This window comes from Myxine glutinosa, chromosome 5 (assembly GCF_964187855.1).
Source record: "Myxine glutinosa chromosome 5, kmMyxGlut1.1, whole genome shotgun sequence".
NCBI classification, from domain to species: domain Eukaryota; kingdom Metazoa; phylum Chordata; class Myxini; order Myxiniformes; family Myxinidae; genus Myxine; species Myxine glutinosa.
This window is the reverse complement of record NC_136265.1, coordinates 123,514,972-123,524,215: the sequence shown is the minus strand read 5'-3', so window position 1 is coordinate 123,524,215 and position 9,244 is coordinate 123,514,972. Positions and strand designations below refer to the sequence as shown.

Sequence of the window (9,244 nt, the reverse complement as noted above, 5' to 3'; positions counted from 1 at the left end):
AAAATAAAGTTCCTATATGGAGCGCTCCCAGAACAGACACCGTACACAAACAGAGGGGAATTCAAGAACTGGAAAGTAATAGTGTAATTATGGCACTTAGCTCAACTCGCTCGGTGCATCGTCTGCAATCGTCAGGCCCCGATCATGCAATCCGGACGCGGCTTCTGCCTTGGCGGGAACAAGGCTTCGCGGTCCGTCTCGAACGGCAGGTGCGCAGCCTGCTTTCCAACCGCGTCGGCAAAACACCAGCTCTTCCGCCTCGTCCCGACCACCACTGGCAAGATCTCGGAACACGACCGCCGCGATGAAGCCTAATGAGAGGAATGTCCGCACACCGCCATCTTCCACCAAAGTCCGGAACCAAGACAAGAGAGTCAAGGGCAGTGGAAGGCGTGAGGGGCAAGAAGCAAGAGAGAAAATGTCGGTCCAAGTCTTCTTTTATTGACCGTCTCGTGACATCCTCGCGCTTCTCCACCAATCAGCGCGCCACTTCTTGCTCGCCTCTGACGTCATCGGTGGTCCTTGCCAATTGGTGCTCTGCTTCCTCCTCGGCCATCCCTCCACCAATCATCGGGTAGCTTCTTGCTCCACCCTGGCCAATCACGAGTCCCTTCTTACCCCGGCCTTCCCGTTGGTCAACTCCCGCCCAATCACTGTCCCTCTGGGCGTGGCTCTCGGCCTGCCGGAGCTATGTGTGCCTGCCAGGCGATGTAGATGGATGGTGGTGTACATCGGCAGTGTTCAGAACTGGCTTCCGATTGGTTTTATTATTTATTACTAGGGCATGCCCGTACTATATATATATCTAAAATTATATCCCCCCCCTCTATTTACATGAAATGGTTTGGTCCATTCGCAAAGCCAAAGCGGACGGCTTGCGAGTACGGTGACAATCCCCCCCCTCTATTTACATGAAATGGTTTGGTCCAAAGCGAACGGCTTGCGAGTACGGTGACAATCCCCCCCCTCTATTTACATGAAATGGTTTGGTCCAAAGCGAACGGCTTGCGAGTACGGTGACAATCCCCCCCCCCCCTCTATTTACATGAAATGGTTTGGTCCAAAGCGAACGGCTTGCGGAGTTTGGTAAAGAAATCGCCATCGCGTGCACAAACGCGCAGGAAAGCGAATGAATCGCAAATTAGTTTTAATTAGTTTTAAAACATAGTTTAACGGCAACATAGTTTTCCAACGTGAAATAAATGAATACGCTCTCAAATGTGCCGTCCGAGGCAGAGTCTGTTCGCCACGTTCGGCACACGTGATAGCTCGCTGCTCTCTGATTGGTTGAATCGTTTTTTGGACATAGCTCGGTAACTACTTCTCCGATTAATATGAAACCTTGAAAAGGCACATCCTCGGGTCCCCAGCAATATACCTGGCAAGTTTAAAGTATATCGGACCCGTGGTTGTCGAGAAACAGCGGTCACAGACATACAGACATACAAACATACAAACATACAAACATACACACAGAGATTACTGGAATTATAGATAGATGGTTTAATTAATGGGCATTTCCTCACGAGTGTCCATGGTGCGGTGCCATAAAGGACAAAGGATGTAAATCACAAAGGGTAAGACAAACAAGGGATCATTTATCCTTGTGCCCTAAGCTAGTTAACATGCCCCACCCCCTCGTGACGGGGACAGATATACACTTACCCGACATTCGGCTAAACAAAAATTACATGGTGATGGTTCTTACCCGACATCAGGAGCATGACACCTACACAAATCTACCTGACTCTACATATCACTGCCTACACCAACCCCACAGACATAACAATACTATATTTGACAGGGAAAATCTTTGATGTCCTTATAGCTGTCAGGAAGGATCTGCGATGGCCCACAGCTGAAAATCCTATATCTGACAGGGAATGATCTGTGATCACCCTATATCTGAGAATCCTCTTTTGGACTTTTCTTGCTGTTTTCCAAACTCGATCACCAAAGTCACGACGCTTTCACACATCCTCCGGGTTCGTTGGCATCGTCCGAGATGCCAGGTTAGTCGATGCGGTTCCGGGGGGTAAGGGGGGCAGGTGGGGTTCATACCCAGAACGAGTTTACATTGAAGAGAAAAACAAATGTTATACTTTCCATGACGCGCCAAATTCGACTCCCAATGCATGTCGGTTATTATCATCCGGGCAGTGGGAAGATATAGGGTGGAGGATGAGGGTGAAGGGGGAGGGTGTCTAGGGGAGGGGGCGGATCTGACACGTGACACGTGCACTAATGACGAGCCATCGTGAACTTTCTTTCAACGATCGGTGCTGCCAGCAGTGGTCGGCTCAGGAATGCAAGAACGCAAGACTCCCCGGTCCGGTCCGACGAGGTGGGGTGGGATTGGGAGGAGACGAGGGGGCGTGGAAATGGGAGGAGACGGGGGGCGTGGTCTACTGGAGGTGGGAGGGAGCTCGAGTTCGACCGCAAAGCGTTGCGCGGGATTCTCCGGACCATCTGTGTATGATCGCCACGCGTTCCCGAGAGAACCCTCGTGCCCACGGTCGGGTGTGCCCGCTGTGCCAAAGGACAACCGACTCTCCTGGGAATCCGAAAACAACCGGAAAAGAGCCTGGATCCGTGGAAAGTTCTCTCGTCTCCAAGTTAAAGACTTTTAAAGTTAAGCCATGGACTGATTTCAAGGTGAGCAGTTGCTTGGCTACCTATACGTTTGCGTTTCGGGTTCATCAGGGTCCTCAGGTTCGGTTTCGATGGTTTGTAGTTAACCCGGGTGTGCTTTTGAGTACTTTATAAACACGAAAATAGCAGCCAAAGATTTTCCATACAATCATTGCGAATGACCATGCTTGGCCAGGAGTTTTATACAAGACCATATGTGGAGTGTCCGTACACGCAGGTTCGCTTTGTTTATTCCACCTTTCATTCACTGGGATCTACAACACCACGAAAGGGTGTTCAGGAAACAGCCCGCGCATCAGGTACCCGCACCTTCCCGAGCTGCCCGTGGGTAGGTAAAGGGCTGGCAGGATATGTCCTGCAGGTACATGCACACTCACCTTTGAGCGGTCGAGCCTGGATTTCAATCCAGACCCAGCTGTTACCTGCCATCCCGGTGTTTCACAGGCAGGATGATTCATCAATGTGTGTGCCGTCCCTCGGATGTAAGTTAAGCCGGGCATCCCGTCTGCTAGTATTAGTTTGTGGACGTTAAAGGTCCCTCGGTGTCCTTAACGAAGTCGGCGAGTTATCTCCAGCACCATGAACTGATTCCAAATTCTTGCCCTAACCTACAGGGGGCACTGCATCACCGGCACAGTCACACCCTCAGCCAATGATGCGACTCACAGCCTCGCGCTGCGTACCAAAGAAGAAGAAGAATGAGTACATAATAGAGAATATTATCTCTGGAATACAGAGAGTATATATAGTACAGCAGCAAACAAATGAACCAAGCAAACCAAGTTTGTGCAACGTCTCCGACATAGCAAGCACCAATTCCGGTATTTTGGACACAATCGTTTGGTCTCATCTCACATTGGTCCTTGGAGCTCCAGTGCATTTCATTCACCTGTCGAACGAACCACGAAACGAGAAACTTCTAGATTATTGGCCTTACCAGTTACCATTCGTTACAAGCTGAGTCACCACCTTGGAATAGTATACATTGAGTGAAGTCCTTCATTTTCCATTATGGACATCTTAATGATGTCGAAGGAACTAGAACGGCATTCAGTAGAGAGCACACCTCCACCTGGTTGGCCATATCACTCAATGGTGAAGAATCACTTTAAAAATTCCACTAGCTGGATCCGGATCTTCACCAAAATCGAATCGAATCTTCCTTGTCACACACACAACCTGTCCACCAAGTTTCGTCCAAATCCGTCCACAACTTTTTGAGATATCCCGCTATGTATCGTTTTTGTCCCATCTCCCAATGGTGAAGAATCACTTAAAAAATTATACTATCCGGATCCGGATCTTCACCAAAGTCTAATCATGTTGTCCTTGTCACATACGCTACATCTCTGCCAAATTTTGTCCGAATCCGTCCACAACTTTTTGAGATATTTTGTTCACAAACTGACAGACAAACAGACAGACAGGGGTGAAAACGTAACCTCCATCGACCTTTTGTGGTGGAGGTAATTAGTCTGCAATGAAGTGGAGTATGGTTTCCCACTGCGGGGTGGCGCTGCTGCATGCCATGATCTCATCTCCAAAGAACGTTGAGTTCCAAAACCTCAGGACTTATCAGTATCTCTTAGTAGGAGCTAAAGGATCAGAACTTTCAATGTTACTCTGTCTTGATAGGATAGTGGCTTCTCCATCTTCAATCCGGTTTCTGATGACCCACCACCTAGACTGCCCTCCATCCATCCCATGCGGCCTGCCCCAGTAGGTTCCACACATTCATCTGCACCGTGGACAATCAGGTGGCTTCGCAATCTTCAATCTCATTCTTATGATCCACCACATCTGCCCTCCATCCATCCCATGCCCACAGGTTCCACATATTCATCTGCACAGTGGACAAGCAGGTGGCTTCACAATCTTCAATCCGCTTTCTGATGATCCACCACCTCTGCCCTCCATCCATCCCATGCCCAGCAGGTTCCACATATTCATCTGCACCGTGGACAAGCAGGTGGCTTCACAATCTTCAATCCGGTTTCTGATGATCCACCACCTCTGTCCTCCATCCATCCAATGCGGCATGCCCCCGCAGGTTCAGCACATTCCTCTACACCGTGGAAGGGCGACTGACGTCACAATGTTCAATCCGCATTATTATGATCCACCACATCTGCCCTCCAACCATCCCATCCCCAGCAGGTTCCAAACATTCCTCTGCATCGTGGACAGGCAGCTGGCTTCGCAATCTTCAATCTGCTTTCTGATGATCCACCACATCTGCCCTCCATCCATCCCACGCCAAGCAGGTTCCACATATTCATCTGCACCGTGGACAGACAGCTGGCTTCGCAATCTTCAATCTGCTTTCTGATGATCCACCACATCTGCCCTCCATCCATCCCACGCCAAGCAGGTTCCACATATTCATCTGCACCGTGGACAGACAGCTGGCTTCGCAATCTTCAATCTGCTTTCTGATGATCCACCACATCTGCCCTCCATCCATCCCACGCCAAGCAGGTTCCAAACATTCCTCTGCATCGTGGACAGGCAGCTGGCTTCGCAATCTTCAATCTGCTTTCTGATGATCCACCACATCTGCCTTCCATCCATCCCACGCCAAGCAGGTTCCAAACATTCCTCTGCATCGTGGACAGGCAGCTGGCTTCGCAATCTTCAATCTGCTTTCTGATGATCCACCACATCTGCCCTCCATCCATCCCACGCCAAGCAGGTTCCAAACATTCCTCTGCATCGTGGACAGACAGCTGGCTTCGCAATCTTCAATCTGCTTTCTGATGATCCACCACATCTGCCCTCCATCCATCCCACGCCAAGCAGGTTCCAAACATTCCTCTGCATCGTGGACAGACAGCTGGCTTCGCAATCTTCAATCTGCTTTCTGATGATCCACCACATCTGCCTTCCACCCATCCCACGCCAAGCAGGTTCCAAACATTCCTCTGCATCGTGGACAGACAGCTGGCTTCGCAATCTTCTCCATCCATCCCAAACTCCACCAGGTTCCACACATTCTTCCAGTACAAACAGTTTCTTGTTTATCATTCCCAGTTGATGCTTTATTATCATCTCCCATAACTCCATGATCCCCCCCTTTCTCTAGCTTATGGTATTGCCTCCTTGAGCCTGTCCTTTTGTCCTCTTCCATACAGTCCTTCAAGATGGCCATCTGCACCATATCGCATCTCGTGCTGTCTTCCTGATGTCCATACAGTCCTTCAAGATGGCCATCTGCACCATATCTCATCTCGTGCTGTCTTCCTGATGTCCAATATGAATCTCAGAATCTCACAATGGTATCCGGATATCACTGTACAGCATCATTGTCCAGAGGTGGTATGGCTTCCATGCTACCTGTGAGTCTTACTCTGTTTGATTTCCATTCCTCTTCTTCTCTGCCCCTGCATCTACCTACACATTTATCGTTTCATTCAGATGTTCTCTGTCTGTATATCTCTTGTCCGTCAGTTCTCTTCTGCTTCATTGTGGAAATAGTGGACCATACTCTTATGTGAGCCAATACCCCAGCAGAAAGAAGGAATAAATCCCCCACACCGGGACGGATAAAAGCCAGGAACATTATTTTATGTCGTTCCCGAGGATCGAGAACATAGTCACGTGCATACCCTGGGTCCAGGTGGGGATCTCCTCGGTTATTTATATCCGGCTGTGCTACCCACGGAAACACAAGGAACTCCAATGCACGAGGATGCTATTTGATCCATGATGTATGTGTTGAATATATAAACAACAGCATGCTGTATCTGCTTGTCTCATGCAGATGTCTTTTGGTGCTCATTGTTTCCTGGAACACGCTTGGGTCAGGTTCGAGCTCATTGGGGTCTTTGAGCTATTGTCATGACCTTTCAGACCCTGAGACCTGAGACGACATAGATTAGTATATTTCTGTGTCTGTATCATTTGTTTATGACTTACAGAGCCTCTGGAATCGCCATGACCACACCGAACCGCTTTGCACAAAAAAGGTGCAAAAACAGATCCTAGCAACTACAGACCAATCAGCCTTCTCCCAATTATCAGCAAAGTCATGGAATCCATCATTGCTTCTGATATGAAATCTTTCCTCTTCTCCAATGGCTTGATCTCTGATCATCAATTTGGTTTCAGACCAGGTCACTCTACTCTGGACATGCTGCTTCTGCTGTCTCAACAATGGATGGAGGTCCTCAATGCCAAACAGGAAATTAGAGCTGTCTCCCTCTACATATCACGTGCCTTCGACACGGTCTGGCACCCCGCTCTGCTCACCAAACTCTCCTCCTTTGGTATCCATGGAAATCTCCACGCATGGCTGGCGGACTTCCTCTCTAGTCGTCGTCAACGTGTGGCCCTGAATGGGTTTCTCTCATCTCCTCTTCCTGTTCAGGCTGGAGTTCCCCAAGGCAGTGTTCTGGGCCCCGTGCTTTTTCTGGTCTTCATCAATGATCTCTCTGACTCTCTCGAAAATCCTCTCTATCTCTTTGCTGATGACTCCACTCTCTGCCGCTCCATTCCTCTTCCCTCAGATCGGCAGTCTGCTGCCTCCTCACTCTCTGAAGACCTGGACAAAATCACAGACTGGTCAAACAAGTGGAACATGTCTTTCAATCCTGACAAATCTCACACTCTTACTATGTCTCTCCGAAAAGATCGACTGGACAACCCTCCCATCTACTTTCTCAACAATCCTCTCCAAGAAGTTCTGTCGCTCAAGATTTTGGGTCTCACTATCTGCCATGATCTTTCTTGGGAAAACCACATTTCCAAGCTGGCCTCCAAAGCCAGTCGCCGACTGGGCATCCTCCGTCGTGCGAAGTCCTTCCTCGGCACACCTGAGCTCCTCACCACATACAAGGCTTTCATCCGCAGCTCAATGGAATACTGTTCTCCCCTATGGGCCGGTGCTCCTGCCTCACACCTAGCTCGGCTTCACGCTGTTGAAACCAAAGCTTTCAGAATTATTGGAATCTCCCGCGATGAAGCTATCTCTGAGGGCCTTTCACTCACTCACCGCAGGCAGGTAGGTGGTCTTTCTGTCTTCTACCGACTCCTCTCCGGCCTTGCACCCCCAGCTCTCTCTGTGCTCTGTCCCCCAAATATTCCTACAGGTCGCACAAGATCTGCCAGCAACCCTCTGATGGTTAAACTGCCGAAATCTCGGCTCTCCGCTCACCTTCACTCTTTCATTCCTCTTTTCTCCCGCCTCTGGAACAAACTCCCTCACTCCCTTCAATCCCACTCCTCCCTCCAGGTCTTTAAAACAGCTGTTCACCACCATCTCTTATCTTCCCCCATCCAAAACCTTGATCTTTTCTACCCCCGCTAATTCACCCCAGATCCACCTTGTTTGAAATTCCAACTTCTTTCCTGGAAGTCCTGGCAGTGTCCATATGTTTTATACCTCTCCCACTGCCCCCTTCCCACGCCCCCCCCCCCCCCCCCCCAAAGCCCTCGCCCTCTCTCAGATCTCTCGATGTCTCCATGTCTCTCGGTCCCTGCTCTCAAATGTTGTGTTTGTGTCCTTCCCCCTCTCTCCCCATCTTGTCTACCGCTCCCTATGTTATATGTTTTATGTGTCGGTTTGTCTTTCTGTGTGATTAATGTTCGCTCTTTCACGAGCCTCGATATTGTATACAAAAAAAAAAAAAAAAAAAAAAAAAAAAAAAACCCAGGACTCAGAGTAACCACACCGAACCCAGGACTCAGAGTAACCACACCGAACCCAGGACTCAGAGTAACCACACCGAACCCAGGACTCAGAGTAACCACACCGAACCCAGGACTCAGAGTAACCACACCGAACCCAGGACTCAGAGTAACCACACCGAACCCAGGACTCAGAGTAACCACACCGAACCCAGGACTCAGAGTAACCACACCGAACCCAGGACTCAGAGTAACCACACCGAACCCAGGACTCAGAGTAACCACACCGAACCCATGACTCAGAGTAACCACACCGAACCCAGGACTCAGAGTAACCACACCGAACCCATGACTCAGAGTAACCACACCGAACCCAGGACTCAGAGTAACCACACCGAACCCAGGACTTAGAGTAACCACACCGAACCCAGGACTCAGAGTAACCACACCGAACCCAGGACTCAGAGTAACCACACCGAACCCAGGACTCAGAGTAACCACACCGAACCCATGACTCAGAGTAACCACACTGAACCCAGGACTCAGAGTAACCACACCGAACCCAGGACTCAGAGTAACCACACCGAACCCAGGACTCAGAGTAACCACACCGAACCCAGGACTCAGAGTAACCACACCGAACCCAGGACTCAGATTAACCACACCGAACCCAGGACTCAGAGTAACCACACCGAACCCAGGACTCAGAGTAACCACACCGAATCCAGGACTCAGAGTAACCACACCGAACCCAGGACTCAGATTAACCACACCAAACCCAGTAACCACAGTAACCCAGTAACCACACCGAACCCAGAGTAACCACACCGAACCCAGGACTCAGAGTAACCACACCGAACCCAGGACTCAGAGTAACCACACCGAACCCAGGACTCAGAGTAACCACACCGAACCCAGGACTCAGAGTAACCACACCGAACCCAGGACTCAGATTAACCACACCGAA

At 49.8% G+C, this 9,244-nt stretch overlaps 1 protein-coding gene across 2 annotated transcripts in view; it reads left to right on the top strand.

Moving 5' to 3' along the window:
* The first annotated feature begins 2,426 nt into the window (after positions 1-2,426).
* LOC137427141 (uncharacterized) overlaps positions 2,427-9,244 on the top strand; it is a 28,228-nt gene continuing 21,410 nt past the window's right edge. For both annotated transcript variants that reach the window (XM_068116350.2, XM_068116349.2), the window contains exon 1: positions 2,427-2,655. The gene's annotated coding sequence lies outside the window, so the exon portion shown is untranslated. The remainder of the gene's footprint in view (positions 2,656-9,244) is intronic.